Source organism: Gossypium arboreum, chromosome 5 (assembly GCF_025698485.1).
Source record: "Gossypium arboreum isolate Shixiya-1 chromosome 5, ASM2569848v2, whole genome shotgun sequence".
In the NCBI taxonomy this organism is placed as follows: Eukaryota; Viridiplantae; Streptophyta; class Magnoliopsida; order Malvales; family Malvaceae; genus Gossypium; species Gossypium arboreum.
The window spans coordinates 78,513,902-78,535,560 of record NC_069074.1 but is presented as its reverse complement, the minus strand read 5'-3'; the positions used below and the strand labels follow the sequence as shown (position 1 = coordinate 78,535,560).

Genomic DNA, 21,659 nt, shown 5'->3' with positions numbered 1-21,659 from the left:
GAAAATTTGATTGATTAAGACAATACCTAAGAAAAAATCCACCTAGACTTCACTTGTTATTTGACTCGAATCGCATTTATTTATTCATTTGACTTGATCTGTAGAAATCCCTAAGTTATATTATTATCTCTCTCAAGACTAATAACGTCTAATCCTAGGTTGAATAATTGAAATCTCTTTCTAATTAACACCCTAGGATTGCATTAACTCGATCTATGAATTTCCTTATTAGGTTTCACCCTAATCCGGCAAAATCTTGTCACCCTATCTCTAGACGTGCAATCAACTCCGCTTAATTATAACAAATTTACTCTTAGACAGGGTCTATTCCTCCTTTGAATAAGAGCTTAACTTGAATCAATATCTTGGAATATCAAGACAAGAATTAAGACACATAATTAAGAACAAGTCAAATATTTATCATACAATTAAGATAATAATAACAAGATCTGTATTAGGTTTCATTCCCCTTAGGTATTTAGGGGTTTTAGTTCATAACTAAAAAGGTAAACATCTCAGAAGAATAATGAATACAAAACATAAAGAAAAACCCAAAACTCTTGAAGGGAAATTGAGGGGAGATCTTCAGTCTTGATGATGAATCCAACTTCTGAAATGGATCAATCGGCTTTCCTTGAGTAATTCCTTGCTTTCTACTCTGCGTCCCCCTCCTAAGTGCCTCATTAAGAGTTTAAATCGGTTTTAGAATGCCTAAGAGCCCTCAAAATTGGCCTTTTTCGAATAGGGTTATACTTGGGCTCCACAGAGACACGCCCGTGTGTGATTACTCCAGCCCATGGTCAAGGCTATTGAATAGGCACGGGCGTGTAGTCTACCCGTGTAAGTCATGCTTCGTTCCTACCAAAGGGACAGCCCATAGGACACATCCGTGTGAGGAAGTCCAGGCCGTGTTGATTTCCCAAGTGGGTCTATTTTCTCTGTTTTCGGCCCGTTTCTCTCTCTTTTTACTCTCTTATGCTCACCTAAGTATAAAACATGAAATTAAAGAATTAGAAGCATCGAATTCACCAATTCTAAGGAGAAACCATCCATAAATGTGCTAAGCATGGGATAAAAATATATATAAATTACTGTTTATCAGTGGGTATTCTAGATTGCTTGATCCACCTCCACTTGCTTCGCACTGCATTACTGGGCGACCCTGTGAAAAACTAAGAAAACCATCAATTTTCTTATTCAAGAGTTCTACCTGATTAGAGAGCATGGAGACCGAATCGACGTTATAAATACCAGCTGCTTTTGTTGGCTTTGTCCTCATGACTTGCCACTGATAATTATTCAGTGACATCGCTTTTATAAATTCATAAGCATCTTCAGGTGTCTTATTATTGATGGTTCCGCCAGCAACTGCGTCGATCATTTGTAGAGTCAAAGGATTCAGGCCATTATGAAACATTTGAACCTGTAGCCAAAGTGGTAACCCATGGTGAGGGCACCTTCTCAAAAGGTCATTGTATCTCTCCCATGCATCGTAGAGTGTTTCTAAATCCATCTGCACAAAAGAAGAGATATCATTACGTAATTTGGCTGTTTTAGCCGACGAAAAATATTTTAATAAAAACTTTTCGGTCATTTGCACAAGTAGTGATTGACCCTCGTTGTAACGAGTTCAACCATTGTTTAGCTTTATTCCTCAACGAAAAGGGAAACAACCGAAGGCGAATGGCGTCATCAGAAATGCCATTGATTTTAAAAGTGTGGCAAAACTCTAAGAAATTTTCCAAGTGAGCGTTGGGATCCTCATCCTGCAAACCATCAAACTGAACAAACTATTGGATTATTTAAATGGTGTTAGGTTTTAGTTCAAAATTATTTCCAGCAATAGCAGGCCTAACTATGCTCAATTCAGTTTCTGTTAAAGAAAGTTTAGCATAATCATACATAGTACACGGAGCATGATTCTGATTAGCAGCAATCGCAGGAGTAGCGGATTTTCTTGGTTTCCAGCCATCTCTTCGATTATGGTTGAAGTGTCGTCCTCTTACTCGTCTTCTGTGTATCTTAGGCTTCGCTGTGACAGCCCAAAATTGACCCTAGTCGGGATGTGGTATCGGGACCACAAAACCGAGGCATAAAAATAATTTAAAATTTATTTTGATGCCTATGATATGTGTTAATTTGTGTGTGACATTTTTGATGTTTCGATTTAGTGTTATAAATGTGAATTTCACTAGAAAGGACCTAGTAGTGAACTTTGAAAGTATGATGGGGAAATGTGTGATGACTAGTTGATCATGCATGCAAAAATAAGGATTTGCATGTCAAATTTCCCCCAACATGAAGTGGCCGGCCATGGCAAGAGTGGATGGGCAAAACATGTCATGAAACATGTTTTGTTGGTGCATTAGGGTGAAATAATAAAATAAAGAGCATGGGCAAAGAAAGAAAAAAAATGGTCTCATCCATGCTTCCCCCTTGGCCGTGAGTTGAGAGAAAGGAAAAGAAAAATTTGGTTCATCCATTCTCATTTTCTTTGGGCTGAAAATTCTAAGAAGGAAGGAAATTTTGCTCCATTTTTAGTTTAGAAGAGATCTAGAAGGAGATTTGGCTATACTTGCATCAAGATTAAGGTATGTTGAGGTTGTGTCATGAGATTCATGCTTGTTTTGGTTGCTAACTTGATGTGCATGTTAGCCATGGTTCAAATCCTTGCTATGCCATGAAAAATGGTATTTGGCCAAGGTTGATATTGTGTTAAAGCCATTGCATGCTAAATGTGAAGCTTGTTGATGATGCATGTAATGATGGATTGACTACTCTTGAAATTTCTTTTAGTATTCTTGAGTAGGACATTGAATTCTTTGTTTAACCATGAGCGAAGTTGAAAGAGTATGGTTGTGATGTATTCGCCATGGTGCATTCATGAGCACGATTTATGCTTGTTACTTGATTGGTAAAATTTGTGTTTGGATGGGTATGAACCCTTGAGATTCGACCTTGCACCTATATGTGTATACATGTTTGCACATGATGTATTGGCATGACATATATACTATTTCAAGGTATATATTTGCTTGTGATGATGTTTGGTTATGAAGTACATGAAAGATGTGTATTGAGCTACAATATGTAATGCGTTAGTTAGTAAAATGCATGCTGTTTTTGTGTGGTATTAAGTGCATAATTGGCCTCAACATGGACATGCATATTCGGCCACATGAGGGGAAATTGGTGTGCATGCATTCGGTTAGAGGCAAGCATATTGATGCCTATTCTTGGCTTAGAAAATTCAGCTAAGAGGAATATTAACTAATGTGTTGAGTTCGATTCGTGATTTCGTACATATGCGACTTGGATGCCTAATGAGCATATATATTGGCTTGGTATCTTGAATTCCTCTTTCGATGCTCAAATGATAAAACAAATTTATTTGTTAAATTAAGCTCAAGAGCAAAGGGGAGCTAAATCCGATAAGGGGAAGGAAAAAGTCGTCGAATAGCCGTTAAATCGTTCGACCACGCCCGAGGTAAGTTTTTGAGTATCGAACTTAGATTTTGATTCGATTGAATGAAGTAATAAGCAATCAATTTGTGCCTTTGTATGTGGCCATTGAGCCGAAATGATATTTTTGCTAAGTGAATTGTGGATAAAAGTTGTGTTATGAAATTGAAACAAAGATGTGTATGAATGTTCGAGTGATATCCGGGCTAAGCCCAAGGCAATTGTGCAATTGTGATATCGGGCTAAGCTTCAAGGCAATTGTGGGAGTTATGATATCCGGCTAAGCTCAAGGCAATTGTGCAAATTGTGATATCCGGGTTAAGTCCCAAGGCCTTTGTGCAGGTTACCATAACCGGGCTATGTCCCAAAGGCGTTTGAACGAGTAGCTATATCCAGATAAACTCCGAAGGTATGTGATTCGAGAACTTTGAACTTGCTGGAAAATTTTCAGTTAATGCACTTGTGAAATTCCCAACAACAAGGTATGTTTTGTGTGTGCTTTGCACACTATGAGTAAATGCGTATGAATATTTGCTCTAATGATAAATGAGCTATCGGCATTAACTAGGCCGTTATTTGTGTATGAATATAAGAGTTGGGATTGTGAAGTAAGCATGTCTTTGAGAAATTGTGCATATGAATTATTGTTTAGCTACTTGAATGCTATGCTTTGGTTGTGTGTATATTATGGCTCAAACTTACTAAGCATAAATTGCTTACTCCGTTTCTTTGTTTCTCTGCTTATAGATTTTGCTCGTTAGCGATCGGATTCGGGATCATAGAAGTTGAAGTCAACCACACTATCAAAGCCCTTTTGGTACTCCTTTAGTTGAGTTTTGGATATGGCATGTATAGGACTACCCTCGGTTGTTTTAAGTACTTTGTGATGTATATGTGTGCGGCCATGCGAAAATGGTTCGTAAAAGTGGAGTATGGAATTTGACCATATGTGGTTTGTAATTATATTTGGTTTCATGATGTGATTATGGTTTGGAATGAGAGAGTTGGTCACATGATCAGCCATTGGAATGGCTAAATATGATCATATGTTGGACCTAAGTATGACTAAACTATAGTTGGTCCATGGGAACTACAATATAGGTAAAGCCTACCTTAAAAACAGATGCTGCCAGCTGCAGTGACGTGGATGTGGAAAATCACCAAAATTTGTAGGAATGGTGTTAAAGTTCTCGTGAGACAGGGCCAGAACGGTTTCTGGGTCCCCTATTGCAACTTTGAAAATCTACCATAAATTATCCAGAATGAATTAGAAGTCATGCCTTATATGTGCAGATTCCTTTTTGAGTCTAGTTTCATTAGAAACAAACGGCATCAGTATTGAAACCCTGTACAGAGAGATATTCAAGTTGTAACGCGCAAAGGTCAATGTAGTCGACCCCTGTAACATGGGTGACTTTAACTAATAAACTGTACCAATTGGCCCGACCAAAAATTCTAGAAATAAATCCATGGATGGATATATGAGTCTAAATTCAGGGAAAATTTACGAATCAGTTTCGAGTTGTGAAACTTGAGATATGCTTTTTAAGGCGACAATGACGCAGCTTTTCAACTTGCTCGAAATGTCAAATTGGTCGGTGCCATAAGTGGTTTTGCTTGTTAACCTCGTGTCCGACACCGGCAACGGTCTCGGGTTCGGGGTGTTACATTCGCCTTCTTTCTCTTCGGTTTTTGCAAACTGTGCGGTCGATCTCATTTCCAAAAAGTAGTGGTCCTGATGGGTTTCTTCTGGTCATAAACTAGAAAAACCTGTCAAAAGAAAATAAAATTTTAAATTGCAGTAAAAGTAAAATGGCTAAAGTAATAAAAATCGAATGTTCCTAATATCCTAGTTCCCTAGCAACGGCCCTAAAAACTTGATACCTAATATTCGTGACAGGTTTTAAAGATTTATGAATGAATCGTTCTTGAGACTAACTTAGTATCACAATTAAGGCAAGTGTACCTATCGAACAGTAGTATAGTTCAGCAAGACCAGATTGTCAAACCCAAAGGAACCACGAGTACTAGAATTTATTTATTTTTATTATCTAGCCTAAAAATTAAGAGGTTTGGTTATCTAAACTAATTACTAAACTAAGAATGCACAGAAAGAAAATTTGGGAAAATACTTTTGGAAAAATTCGATTGATTAAGACAATACCCAAGAAAATTGAAGGGAGATCTTCAGTCTTGATGATGAATTCAACTTCTGAGATGGACCAATCGACTTCCCTTGAGTAATTCCTCCTACTCTGCGTCTCTCTTCCTAAGTGCCTCCTCAGGTGTTTAAATAGGCTTTAGAATGCCTAAGAGCCCTCAAAATTTGCCATTTTCAAATAGGGCTATACTTGGGCTCGGTAAGGACACGCTCATGTGACACGCCCATGTGACACGCCCATGTGCCATTACTCCAGCTCGTGGTCAAGGCTGTTGAATAGGCACAAGTGTGTAGTCTACCCATGTAAGTTGTGCTTCGATCCTGCCAAAGGGACACGACCGTGGGACACGCCTGTGTGAGGAAGTCCAGGCCGTGTTGATTTCCATGTGGGTCTATTTTCTCCGTTTTTGGTCTGTTTCTTGCTCTTTTTACTCTCTTATGCTCACCTAAGTATAAAACATGAAATTAAAGGATTAGGAGCATCGAATTCACCAAGTCTAAGGAGAAACCATCCATAAATGTGCTGTGCATGGGATAAAAATATGTATAAATTACGGTTTATCAGTTACTATCCTCCTCTATGTCTAGAACAGCGAAATCAACTGGGAATATAAATTTTTCAATTTTAATGAGTACATCTTCAATAATACCCCTAGGAAATCTTATTGTTTTATCTGCTAATTGAATGCTCATCCTAGTTTGTTTGGGTTTCCCAAGACCTAGTTGTTTAAACATTTTGTAAGGCATGACATTGATACTAGCCACTAAATCAGCCAAAGTATTATTAACATCTAAGCTACAAATTAAACAAAGAATCGTAAAACTCCCTGGATCTTTTAATTTGTTGGCCAGCTTGTTCTGTAGTATTGCTGAGCAAACCGTATTGAGCTCCACATGCGACACCCCATCCCACTTCAGCTTAGTTGTTAAAAGCTCCTTTAAAAATTTGACTACGTTTGGCATCTGCGAAAGAGCTTCAATAAACGGTAAGTTAATATGTAATTTCTTTAATAATTGAAGGAATTTACCGAATTGTTCATCTGTACAGTCTTTCCTTGTTGAATTGGGGTATGGAACACGAGGTTTGTACTCTTTACTTATCGGTATTTATTCACTGTGGTCTACCTCACCTTTGCTTTTACTTACCACGATTCCTTGCCTCGGTTCTGGTTCAGGTTCCACTAACCCTTCCTCATCTTGAATGATAATCGCATTGAGCTGCTCCTTTGGGTTAGATTCATTGTTACTCGGAAGGCTACCTTGTGGTCGTTCAGATATTAATTTGGCGAGCTGTCCTATCTGAGTTTCGAGCCCTTGGATCGACGCTTGTTGATTTTTAAGTGCTGTCTTGGTATATGAATTTTGTTAGCATCTCCTCAAGGTTCAGCTTTTTCTCTTGTTGGTAAGGTGGTTGGTGGTGGTCTCTTATTCCCTTGGCATCCCTATGAGAAATTTGGGTGGTTCCTCCATCCTGCATTGTAAGTGTTACTATAGGGATTATTTTGAGGTCAAGGATTATTACCCATACAATTTAATTGCCTATTTTCCATGTTGTGGCCATAAAGTGGGTATTCTGAATTGCTCGTTCCTCCTCCACTTGCATTGCATTGATTTACTAGGTGAACCTATAAAGAACCAAGAAAACCGTCAATTTTTCTATTCAACAGTTCTACCTGATTAGAGAGCATGGTGACTGAATCGATGTTAAAAATGTCAGCTACTTTCGTTGGCTTTGTCCTCATGACTTGCCACTGATAATTATTTAGTGACATCTCTTCTATAAATTCATAAGCATCCTCAGGTGTCTTATTATTGATAGTCCCACCAGCGGCTGCGTCAACCATCTTTCTAGTCAAAGGGTTCAGGCCATTGTGAAAAGTTTGAACCTGTAGCCAGAGTGGTAACCCATGGTAATGGCACCTTCTCAACAGATCCTTGTATCTCTCTCATGCATCATAAAGTGTTTCTAGATCCATCTACACAAAAGAAGAGATGTCATTTCTTAACTTAGCCATTTTAGCCGGCGGAAAATATTTAAGTACAAACTTTTCGGTCATTTGTTCCCATGTAGTGATTGACCCTTATAGTAACGAGTTCAACCACTGTTGAGCTTTGTTCCTCAATGAAAAGGGAAATAACCAGAGACGAATGGCATCATCAAAAACGCCATTGATTTTAAATGTATCGCAAAACTCCAGAAATTTCTCCAAATGATTTTTTGGGTCCTCATCCTACAAACCACAAACTGAACAAATTGCTATATCATTTGAATTATGTTAGGTTTCAGTTCAAAATTATTTGCAACAATAGTAGGCCTAACAATACTTGACTCAGTTAATCATACTTAATGCACGGAGCAGGATTCTGATTTACTGGATTAGCAGCAATTGTAGGAGGTAACAGATGTTCCTGATTTTTAGCCATCTCCTCAGTTGTGGTTGTAGTATCGTCCTCTTACACTTCCTTTGTGTATATTAGACTTTGCCTTATTTTTCTTCGGTTTCTGCGAGCTGTGCGATCGATCTCACTATCGAAAAGTAATGGTCCCGACGAGTTTCTTCTAGTCATACACTATAAAAACCTACCAGGAGTGAATAAAAGAAAAATTAAAAGAAAATAAAAATTTAAATTGCAATAAAAGTAAAATGGCTAAAGTAATATTAAAACAAAGACTTTTGCTTAATTATGTTAGATCTACTCTTAGACAAAGACTTTTGCTCCTCTGAATAAGCACATCAGTACTTGAATCAATATCCTGGAATAGTAAAACAAGATTTAATAATTCATAATTAAGAACAAGTCAAATATTTATCATATAATTCAGATAATAATAACAAGATTTGTCTTAGGTTTCATTCCTCTTAGGTATTTAGGGGGTTTAGTTCATAATTATAAAAGGAAACATCTCAAAAGAATAAAGATAACAAAACATAAAGAAAACCCAAAACTCTTGAAGAAAATTGAAGGGAGATCTTCAGTCTTGACGATGAATCCGACTTTTGAGATGGATCAATCGGCTTTCCTTGAGTAATTCCTTGTCTCCTACTCTGTGTGTCTCTTCTATACCTCCTCTAGTGTGTTTAAATAGGCTTTAGAATGCCTCCAAGCCCTTAAGAGCGGCCTTTTCCTAATATTATTAGACTTAGGCTCGACAGGGACATGCCCGTGTGACACGCCCGTGTGCAGGTATTTCGAAACCGTGCTCAAGGCTGTTAAATAGACACAGGCGTGTGGTCTACCCGTATAAGTCGTGTGTCGATTCTGTCAAATTAACACGGGCGTGTAGTCTACCTATGTGAGGAAGTCCAAGCCGTGTTGATTTTCCACGTTGGCCTATTTTCTCCGTTTTCGGCCCGTTTCTCACTCTTTTTACTCTCTTATGCTCATCTAAGTATAAAACATGAAGCTAAAGGATTAGGAGCATCGAATTCACCAAATCTAAGGAAAAATCATCCATAAATGTGCTAAGCATGGGATAATAATATGTATAAATTAGGGTTTATCAACAGAAGAGGCTACTTGGGAAGCCGAAGTTGCAATGAGGTAGGAATATCCTTATTTGTTTAGGTCAAGTAAATTTTGAGGACGAAATTCTTTTTAGAATAAGAGAATTGTAGTACCCCAAATTTGGACCTAGGAGTTTTAGGGGTATTTTAGGGATTTCAGTTTTAGTGAGCTCAAGAATTTCGTTAGTATGGTATTTGGAAATATTTTTATCTATGGAATTTTGAAAATTAAATCTGAAACACCCCTAACCCGTATAAGTCATCGGAATAGGGTTACGGAGCATTACTGTACAAACAGAACATTAAATCATTCATTTCATACATCAATGCTAACATAATCTAATTACACTCAATCACATGCATAACATCCCTTAATCAAGCCCTCGAGGCCCTAAAAGTACTTAAGAAACAATCTGGAACTAAATTGAAGACATTTGGAAAGTTTAAGAAAAAGTTAGAAAATTTAGACTGTAGTGGTCACAAGGCCTTGTGACTCACACGGCTGAGACACACGCTGATTGGACAGCTAGTTGTGTGTCTTATTTCGATTACACGGCCGAGACACAAGCGTGTGTCTCGTGCCGTGTAAAAATCGAAATAGGGACACACAACCGTGTCCCAGGCTGTGTCCCTGCCCATGTAACTTTTAAAGTTGGGTCACACGGCCAAGCCACACTCCCGTGTGCCAGGCCGTGCAACTCTCGAAACGGCCACACATGTCCATGTGCCAGGCTATGTGCTAGGTCCTATAACTATCTCACTTGCTAACCTTAAAACCTACATGGGACACATCGTCGTGTCACCTGACACACAGTTGAGTCACACGCTCGTGTCTCTAGCCGTGTGGACATGAAATTGGCCAAACTCAAGCCATTTTCATCACTCAAATCAAGCATGTACCTAAAAACATTTTGTGTTCAATCTTAAAGCTTCATTACCTTACCAAAACATGCATAAAATGACTAATTCAATAGACCATTTTCATACAACCAATATGCCATATAAGGCACCTTAAATGCATTCATCCTCAGCTTACCTAAACATGCCAAAAACCTATCACAATTCAAGCACCATATCTCATTACTTACTAAGCTAAAACACACAACACAATTGAAGCATTATTACTGCAAAACTTTGCACCAAAAAGATTTATACATCTACTACATATAAGTGTTCCAAAAGGCTTTCCTAGTTGTGCAACACAAGTCCAAATACCATTCAATAACAACAAGCATAAACATGTCAACTTTTAATATTTACATATTCATCAAAATATCGTATTACTAAGGTCCTTTCCTAATACATGCCACTTTAACCAACTACAACAAGAACCAAACTGACAACTAAGATGATGATGATAGTGTGTGAGCTTTCAAATTGATCTAATCAAAGCAACTATTCCAAGAGTCTTACAAAAACAAATCAAACTAATAAGCACAAGGGAGCTTAGTAAGTTTGATAATAGACTTATTCGCTATCAACTACAAGTTTCCAAATGGATGTTAACTTTTTAATACACCGGAACTAAGCCTGCTAGGCACAAAGCTTGAATAACACCAGCACAATGCCTGCTATGCACAATGCTTAATAAAACTAGCATGAAGCCTACTAGGTACAAAGCCTGAATAACACTGGCACTAAGCCTGCTAGGCACAAAGCCTGAATAACACTGGCACTAAGTCTACTAGGCACAAAGCCTGAATAACAATATAATTCTGCATTTAAACATCATTCTTAATAGAATTCAAAGATTAATCACTAATAAAGTATTCAATTAAACTAAAAATAAACATATAATGAACTTACCGAACTAGATTGTAGAAATTGCAAAGCACGTGACTTACTCCGAAATCTTTCCTTTTCCATGATCATCACCTTGTTCGTGATCTAAAACAATAGTTTCATTCAATTGAGTACTTCTAAACGTCAATTTAATCCATATTTCATTTTTATACAAAAATTACCATTTTGCCTAGCATTTTAATTTCTCACAATTTAATCCTTAATCTCATAAATTTAAATTTAAGCATTTTAATCCTTTTCTCAAGATAGCCAAATTCTCTAGGGACCTCAATCAATCCATACACACCATCATTTCACAAATTTACAATGAAATTTTACTATTTTTTACAAATAAGTCCCTAAATACAATGTTCTATTAGTATAAGTTAGAATGTTCTGAATGTTTAAATGTGTTGTATTTTTGTGGTTTGGAACAGAGATATTGATATTTGGGTTTTAAAAATTATACCTCTGTGATATTTTGATGTACAGGAAGTCAGTATGGTAATATGGTATCGATACCTTATCTTGAGTATCGATACTCGGGGTAAAATAATTGATACTTTAATAAAGATACCTTTAAATTCTGGAATTTGATTTTTAGACGAGAAATAAAATTCTATTTTGGCATCAATTTTCCAATCAGTATCGATACCATTTAAAAGAAATATCGAGACCTTTGTTTCAATACCGATACCTACGTGACTTATTTTGGAATTTTGCTAAATGGTCCCTATGCATGCTTAGTTATTATTGTAAGACTATTAATTTATGCTTAGCATGTCTTAGTAATGATTAGAGAAAGTTTGACTTAAAACTCGTGCATATGCCAAAATAAAAGGGTGTTGCTTAATAATAAGACAATCTATAATTTGTATGATGTATGACGGTGATGTGATCTCCTGATATTCAGGCTCGACGATTGGGCTAATTATAGGGTGTTACAATTTTCTTCCCCCACTCAATAAAAACACTGCACAGAAGAGTTGGTTTACCAATGACAACTACCGAGCAATCTATGAAGCCTTCCTAAAGTATTATAGGAGATACATTCTACACATATTACAGGGAGCTTCGCATGAAACAGATAAAGGATTGGAACAAATGCCAAAAAGAGAAGAAGGATACTCTGACTTCATTTAAAAGGAAAGTAAAATCGACAATGCAACAAGAAATTCATGAAAGCAGTACTTTAAAACTAGATTGGATGATAAAATGGATGTAAGAGACAAGCCCAGTTTTCCAAGAATTTGCACGACAAAACAATATAGAGTACCAAATTATTCATCATATATGTTCAGCCCAATGCATCCTGAGCATGAAGAAGAGGAGCAAGGGAAAGAGGAACAAGATGATAGTGAGAACGAGGAAGAAGAAAAAGGGAATAAGATGGATTTTTAGGAGAATGACAGTTGAACTGAAATATTAATTTTGTTATTAATAATTGTATTAATTTTGGGATAATTTTCATTTTTTTTTCATTTTAAAAGTAGGATTAATAGTAAGGGTTTATTTTTTTGTTTTTTCTCTTAAGTTTTCTGTGTAGGAACCCCACATGAAAGAAGCACGACAATTTCAAACTTATAACAAACAAGGAAGGGAGCATCCACCATTAGACAACAATATTATCACGATCAATCGGGTAACTTCTTTCCTTATCTTGTCAGGGCTGCACGTTAGAGACAATATGCTATCTACAGTTTAGGGGTAACATAGGAAATTTGTTTTTAATTTTTATTATCAAATGTGTGCTTGAGCATGTTGAAGTACAAATGATTGGTTAGGCGCATGTAAATAGTTTCGTTGTATTACTATAAATTTCGCATGATAGTGAATGATTTTAATTTTTTTATTATTAGACTGCTAAGTTCTATATATTACACTTTAAACAGGCACTAAGTAATCAAATATACCAAATGATATAGAGAATACATAGAAACGAGCATGCTAGTCTGTATAATAAATAGTTGAATTTGTAATTATTTGATTGATTAAATTTATGAATATTGATATACCTAAGGATGACCTAAGGCATTGTTTGGTCTAGACCCAAAGGCAAAGAGCTAACCCTATTATCAATTTGTAGTACCTATTTTTTAGCCAAAAAACTCTTCTTGATGAACCTTCATGCAAAACCCAAGCCAAAATGTTAATTTGTACTTACCCTTTTTCTTTGGTCCCGAATTGCACGAATATAGACATCTAGCCATGGGTATTGAGGGTTAAGTAGATACATCGCAGCAAATTTTATAAAAATGGATTCAAATTGGAAGAAGCAGTGTGATAAAGGAATTATAGGTTAGCTAACTTGTGCAAGACAAAAGAAAAATTCAAAAAGAAAGTCAAAATGACTAGAAAAAGTACATGAAAAACAAAAGTATTGTGAGTGAGATATGTTGAAAAAGATTAAAAAATGACAAAGTCACAAAAGTAGAAAAAACTTAGTTATTAGTGCACAAAACCTTGTGAGCTACTCGTAGTTGTTGTATTATGCTATGACTTCCTATGTGGAGAAATAAGGCGGTGAGTGGGTAAAGGTTATTAAGGGGAAAGAATAGGGAACAATATAATGTGCCAAACAACTTTCATGCTTGAAAAAGTATTTTGATGCTTCCTGTTCTTGAATTATATACCTGTCTTAAGCCTCAAAACATTACAAGCTAAAAAGCCCTATGTGACCTAGGTAAACTTATTCATGAATTGACATTACATTGAGTGATTGTAATAAAGAGTGTTTGTATGCTACAAGGATAATCAAATTACCAATATGATTTCTTAATGGATTCATATATTTGAAAAACTTAATGTTTGTATCCTTCATAATTTACTAAACTTACGTGTTTGATATTGAAAGTGGTAAGTCATCCATATGTCATGCTAGGATTATGTGTAGATATGAATATGCCTAGTTATGTACTTCAAAACCAATCTTTGTACTATACTTTGTAACACCCCTCTCCCATATCCGACGCCAGGACATGGTTCAAGCTGTTACATGACTTAACTCAATCAACTATATAAAACTGGGCTGTAAAATTTTGATAAATTTTAAAACTTTTACTTTCATAAGCAATTAGTTCCTTGAATGGGCTTACGAGGCCCAAAACATACATTCGAGATGATTTAGACTTAACTGAGAATTTTAAAAAACTTGGTGAAATTCATGCTTTAGGGTTCCATACGCCCGTGTGACTCAGGACACGCCCACGTCCTCAGCCCGTGTGCGACACTAACTTTAGGGCACGGCCATGACACACGCCCGTGTGGCCTACCCGTGGGCAATACTAACTTATAGACACAGCTATGGCACATGCCCGTGTGGCCTAACCGTGGACAATACTGATTTAAAAGTTTAAGTGCAGGGGGACACACGGCCATAACACACACCTATGAGGGTGAGCAGTGTGTCACAGACGGTCTAACACGCCCGTGTGCCTTTCCCGTGTGGACAAACTAGGCTATCTTCCAAGTCATTTTGTTACCCAACTTGCACAACCTAAACCAGATCATTTCAATATGCTAATTCCATCCCAAAAGACATCAATTCATCCATAAAAGTAACATCATATACATTTGCCAAAATGAATAATAGCCATTATCTAGGCTTAATACAAAATGAAGGGCTTTTATCTGAAGCCAATATACATAAACAATTCTCAATAATACAACTCCCTAATCTAGCCCTATACATGCCATAATCAAAAATATAAATCCAACTATACCGGGTATTACGGCTGACAGTGTGATCGATATCTCTGACTTCAACGGATCCTTGAGCAAAATGGCAGTACTGAAAGAAAAAGGAAGGAAAGAGAGTAAGCAAAAAGCTTAGTAAGTTGCATATAAATATATATAGAACAACAACTTCACCATTTATCAATTATGCTCATAGCTCAAAGGTAAATATAAACTAGACTTACTCATTACCATAAACTCAAATCATATTTTCTAATCGAGCACATTACTCATACCTACCAAATAGGTACCTATAACACTTACAACATTATCATACTTTCCTTATTAAATCACTTTCCTAACTCTCAAAGTTGAACCTTTTGGAATACTACCGAATATTCTATAAGCCTTAAACATGGGTTAAGTTGCCGCTGCCATGTCCTAGACATGGTCTTACGTTGGCTATCTCCATCGAGGCTGATGCCATGTCCCATACATGATCTTACACTAGCTCTCGTGTATGCGTGCTGATGCATGTCCTAGACATGTCTTACACTAGCACAAAATTTAGCCGATGCATGTCCTAGACACGTCTTACACTCGCTATCATCATCGAGGCCGATGCATGTCCCAGACATGTCTTACATTAGCACTCATCTCTACGCCGATGCCATGTCCCGGACATGGTCATGCACTGGCTATCATAATGTGGCCGATACATGTCCCAGACACATCTTACACTAGCCCTTGTCTCAATGCCGATGCCACGTCTTAGACATGGTCTTATACTGGCTCTCACATAACCCAATGTCATGGCATGAATATCCGGTTTGTTTCCTGGAGTTCTTATTGGATCTTTCAACTTTCTCAATCATAAATACATAGTTCAAATCTTGGAAACCCATGCTATATCAAATCAATAACAATCGAATACATGTATTTAACGATATAGTTGTATTATTTACATACAACTTACCTCGGTTTACAAAAAAGTACTTGACTAGTCGGCTTAATCGGATTGCTTAGCTTTGCCCCGGTCTAGGCTCGATTTTGGCAAATCTTGATCTATAATAACAAAATGCACTCATTCAGTCATTAAACACAATTAGGCTATCTAAAATTTACATCTTTGGTAAAATGACCATTTTGCCCCTAGACTTTAGCAAAATGACCATTTTACCCCTGCTCAAAATTTGATTTTTATCGAATTTCCTCGTATTTCAAGCCTAGCTAAACTCTTTTTACTACTAGAGAAACTCCAAATTCTAACTATTTCACACACTTATTACTTAATTTGCGACTTATGCAAAATAGTTCCTTTAGGTGTTTTCATGCTAACAACCTTCATAAAAGTTGTTTATAACACAACTAGGACTCATAATCCTCCACAAAAACTCAGCATATACCACAAATACATCCATGGAAAAATCTTAAACTCTTGAACATTTTGGAAGATATCACCCTCATTTGAAAGCTCATGCTTCAAGAGTCTCAAAAGTGTAAAAATCTTGAATAAAACTAATTAAAATAACTTACTTATGAGTGCTTTAAGTTTCTATAGATTTTTGAGCTTTCAAACCTCAATATTTGATGATATTTTTGGCCAACAAGGAAGAGGGAGTGAGGGAAAAATAAAAACTAGGCTTTTAGGCATTAACTTATTACATATGAGGTCATCAAAATACCTAACATGTTGACCACCTATTTTCTTGTCTTATGGCCGGCCAACCTATTCCAATAGGGTCTAAATGCCCTTTAAATACTTCTAATTTTAATTCTCTAGCTACTTGGCACCTTTGGGTACTAAAATGTAACTTTTGCCTTTTTATGCGATTTAGTCCTTTTTCGCAATCAGGCTTGAAAATATTAAAATTAACTCACCAAATTTTTCATGCACTAATATAATTGTACTATAACCTCATAAAAATAATAAAAATAATTCTTTTATCTTCGAATTTATGGTCCCGAGACCACTATTCCGACTAGGCCCTAAATCGGACTGTTACATTTCTCCCCCCTTAGGGATTTTTGTCCTCGAAAATTTTACTGATGAAAAAGCTTGGGTACTGTTCTCTCAGAGACTCCTCGGGTTCTCATGTGGCTTCCTCGACTCCATGTCTATGCCACAAAACCTTCACAAGTGGTATATTTTTATTTCTTAGCTGTTTGACTTCTCGAGCTAAAATCTTGACCGGCTCCTCACTATAAGTCATGTCTGGAAGAATCTCAACTTCAGTTGGCGCAATTATATGTGAAGGGTCTGATCAGTATCAGTGTAACATAGACACGTGAAGCACATCATGAATATTTTCAAACTCTGGCTGCAATTCCAAACGGTAGGCAATAGGCCCTACTCTCTTGGTAATCTTATAAGGTCCTATGAAACGAGGACTCAACTTGCCCTTTTTACCAAATCTGAGGACTTTCCTCTACGGGGAAACTTTCAAAAATACCTTATCCCTGACTTTAAATTTAATCTACCTTCGTTCCAAATCTGCGTAGGATTTTTGTCTATCTGAGGCAGCTTTCAAACAGTTACGAATCACCTTAACTTTTTCCTCAGCCTCTTCAATCAAATCCACCCCATGAATCTGATTCTCTATCAACTCGGTCCAGATTAAGGGTGTTCAGCACTTTTGCCCATACAAAGCTCCATAAGGTGCCATTTTCAGACTCGACTAATAGTTGTTCTTGTAGGCGAATTCAACCAATGGTAAGTATTTTTCCCAACTTCCTTGAAATTCAAGAACGTAGCACCTTAACATGTCTTCTAAGATCTGTATTACTCTTTCTGACTGTCCATCAGTTTACAGATGAAATGTCGTAATGAAGCTCAACTTGGTTCCTAAAGCCTCTTGTAACATTTTCCAAAGCCTCAAGATGAACCTTGGGTCTTGATCAGATACAATTGATAACTGCACACCATGGAGTCTCACAATCTCAGAAACATACAAGTCGACTAACTTTTCAAGGGAGTAGTTGACACGCACTGGTATGAAGTGTGCTGACTTACTGAGTCTATCGACAATAACCCATACTAAATCTTTCTTTTTCGGGGTTAGAGGCAAACTGGTCACGAAGTCCATGGTGATACGATCCCATTTCCACTCGAGAATCATAATAGGTTGAAGTAAATCTGAAGGCACTTGATGTTCAGCCTTTACTTGTTGACACACTAGGCACTTAGAAACGAACTTTGAAATTTCTCTTTTCATTCCCAACCACCAATACATTTTTTTTAGGTCGTGGTACATTTTCACGCTACCTGGCTGAACTGACGAACAACCACTGTGTGCCTCTCATAAAATCTTCTGAATGAGCTCACTATTTTTGGGTTCACAAACTCTGTCTTTGAACATTATACACCCATCAGTACTAATACGAAAATCTGACTTAACCTCTGATTCACACTGAGTTCTCTGGGCTTGTAGTTTCTCATTATCTTTCTAAGCTTCACGGATTTCATGAAGGAAAGTTAGTCTAGCTCTTAACTCTTCTAGGACTGATCCATCACTTGATGTAGTCAATTGAGCATTCAAGGCTCTCAAGGCAAACAACGACTTCCTACTCAAAGCATCAGCGACTACGTTCGCCTTTCCCGGGTGATAGTCGATAATCAACTCATAATATTTTATTAGCTCTAACCATCGTCGTTGCCTCAAATTCAACTCTTTCTGAGTCATTAGATATTTTAGACTCTTGTGATTGGTAAATACTCGGCATCTCTCACCATACAAATGGTGTCACCAAATTTTTAGTGCGAACACCACTACTGCTAGCTCTAAATCCTGGGTCAAATAATTCCTCTCATGAGGTTTTAGCTGTCTCGAGGCATAGGCTATAACCTAGCCTTCTTGCATTAGCACACACCCTAAACCGTTTACGGAGGCGTCACTAAAAACTACAAATTCCTTGCCCAACTCAGATTGCACTAAAATTGGGGCTTTGGTCAACAAAGCCTTTAATTTCTCGAAGCTCTCTTGGCACTCTTCTGTCCATTCGAACTTGACATCTTTCTGCAATAGCCTTGTTATCGGTGTAGCTATCATAGAGAATCCATTTACAAATCATCTGTAGTATCCCGCTAGCCCCAGAAAACTGCAAACTCTGTCACATTCCTCGGCGGTTTCCACTCCACAATGGCAAATGTCTTATTTGGATCAACTCGGATTCCATCACCCGACACTATATGTCCTAGAAACCCGACTTCCTTAAGCCAAAACTCACTCCTACTAAACTTGGCATAAAGTTTTTTATCCCTCAAGATCTGCAACACGGTTCTCAAATGCTCCATGTGTTCACTCTCGTTACGCGAATAAACCAAAATGTCATCAATAAAAACGACGACGAACCTATCTAAATACAGTCGGAAGATGCTGTTCATCAAGTCCATAAATACCGCTAGGGCATTTGTCAATCCAAAAGGCATAACAAGAAACTTGTAATGCCCATATCTCATCCGAAAAGCAGTCTTTAGCACTCTTGTTCCTTGACTCTTAACTGGTAGTAACCCGACCTCAAATCTATTTTAGAAAATACAGTGGCTCCTCCTAGTTGATCGAAGAGATCATCAATCCTCGGCAAGGGATACTTGTTCTTCACTGTTACTTTGTTCAGTTGTCTATAGTCGATACATAATCTCATCGACTCGTCTTTCTTTTTCACAAAAAGTACTGGAGCACCCCATGGCGAATAACTCAGTCGAGCAAAACCTTTATCTGTTAACTCTTGCAACTGCACTTTCAACTCCTTCAACTCAGTGGGGGCCATTCTATATGGTGCAATCGAGATTGGTGTTGTACCGGGAACTAACTCTATACCAAACTCAACTTCTCTTTCTGGAGGTAACATGGGAAACTCTTCGAGAAAAACATTTCTAAACTCACAAACCACTAGTACTGACTCAATCTTCGACTCGGACACTTGGGTATTCGGCACAAAAGCTAAATAAGCTTCATAACCTTTTCTTAAATATTTTTCGGCGACTAAAAAAGATATTACCACAGGCAGGTTATCTGACCCAACTTGAAGAACATCACCATCCTCACATCTTAACTGAATTTCTTTTCTTCCACAGTCTACAACAACACCATCGGAGGTCAGCCAATCCATCCCAAGAATTACATCAAATTCATTAAATGGAAATAACATCAAGTTGGCCAGAAAGTAATGGCCTTTAATCATCAAAGGATAGTTTCTACATACTTGGTCCACTAATACATGCTTGCCTAACGGGTTAGACACTTTTATTACAAACTTAGTGGACTCTACTAACATGTTTATATGGGGCATCAAATCCATACATATATAGGAGTGGGTAGACCATGTGTCAATCAAAGCAAAAAGTACCCGTAATCAAGTCAGGAGATTCGGCCCCTTACGGGCACGAATAGCATAAGTCCTCGCATGCGCTCTGCCCTCGGACCTCACCACTGCATCTCTAGTCATGCCTCTACTATTAGCTCCACTGCCCGTATTCCTTTGGGGTCTGCCCCTCAAAGGAGAACTACTCACCCTCACCTCTTGATTTTTCTCTTTGTCACTTATTTCGGGACAATCTCGGACAAAGTGATCTAACGACCCACACTTGAAACAGCCCCTCTCATTTACTCCGCATTTGCCCAAGTGGCGTTTCCCATATTGCAGACACTTCTGCTATTTGGCCGTATACTGCCGACACTAGCAACCGAAGTGGTCTGGGCTTTAGACGTCATATTCTATCAATTTTTGTTATTCCGCGAAAATCCCATTGAAGCGTTCGATCAGGTATTAATTTCTTTCGACCTCTTAGATGAGGACTGATGCGTCTTCCTCATCTGTCTTCTCTTTAAATCTCGCGACTCAATGGTCGCCTTTCTCCTCTCCTTCACCAGCTCTTCTTCATTATATGCTCTCTTAACGAGCACCACAAATTCTTTTAACTCTAGGATGCCCACAAACACTCGAATATCTTCATTGAGGCCATCCTCAAACCTCTTACACACAGTAGCTTCAGTGGATACGCATTCTCGCGCATATTTGCTGAGCTTCACAAACTCACGCTCATACTCTGTCACAGCCTTACTACCTTGCTTCAACTCTAGAAATTCCTTCCTTTTCTGATCCACAAACCTCTGGCTAATATACTTCTTTCGAAACTCTTCTTGGAAAAATTCTCAAGTAATCCTCTCTCTTGGTACAACAGACACGAGAGTGCTCCACCACTGATAAGCCTAGTCTTGTAGGAGTGACACGGCACACTTTACACACTCATCGGGTGTGCATGATAGCTCATCAAATACCCTCATGGTATTTTCTATCCAGAACTCCGCTCTCTCCGGGTCATCATCTACACTAGCCTGAAATTCCTCAGCCCCTTGCTTCCGGATCTTGTCTACCGGAAGCTTTTCTCTCCTGAACATGTCCGCACCTTGCGGAGCCATCGGGGCATACTAAGGAATCGGAGGAGGTGGGGGAGGTGGAGTGTTCGGGTTTGCACGAATGAACTCTGTGTACCAAGCATCCATCATTCGGAGGTAGGCTTCTCTAGCCCCTCCACCTTGGCCCATACTTACGGGCTCACTCTCTATCGGCGCGGTCCCTTCTACGGGAGCCAGTGCATTACTTTCCACGTCATCTGCCATGGTACTATCAGGATCCATTTACTATATAAGAAAAACACAATTTATAATTGTCAGGAATCGTCACACTATCAATATATATATGGCATGTATGGCTAGACTCGTACTTTAGCTAGGTTAGTCCTAGAACCGACTAAATCATGTTCTGGTACCACTAAATGTAACACCCCTCACCCATATCTGACGCCGGGACATGGTTCGAGGTGTTACCTGACTTAACTCAATCAACTATACAAAACCGGGCGGTAAAATTTTGATAAATTTTAAAAAATTTTCTTTCATAAGCAATTAGTTCCTTGAATGGGCTTACGAGGCCCAAAACATACATTCGAGATGATTTAGACTTAACTGAGAAGTTAAGAAAAACTTGGTGAAATTCATGCTTTAGGGTTCCACACGCCCGTGTGACTCAGGACATGACCACGTCCTCAGCCCGCGTGTGACATTGACTTT

General features: G+C 37.9%; 2 non-coding genes across 2 annotated transcripts; both read left to right on the top strand.

The window, feature by feature from the left end:
• The first annotated feature begins 1,439 nt into the window (after positions 1-1,439).
• Positions 1,440-1,546, top strand: LOC128293499 (small nucleolar RNA R71). The gene has a single exon (XR_008283680.1). It is a non-coding gene; the product is annotated as a small nucleolar RNA R71 (small nucleolar RNA).
• A 5,979-nt stretch (positions 1,547-7,525) lies between these two features.
• LOC128293512 (small nucleolar RNA R71) lies at positions 7,526-7,632 on the top strand. Its single transcript, XR_008283693.1, has one exon. It is a non-coding gene; the product is annotated as a small nucleolar RNA R71 (small nucleolar RNA).
• The last annotated feature ends 14,027 nt before the right edge of the window (positions 7,633-21,659 follow it).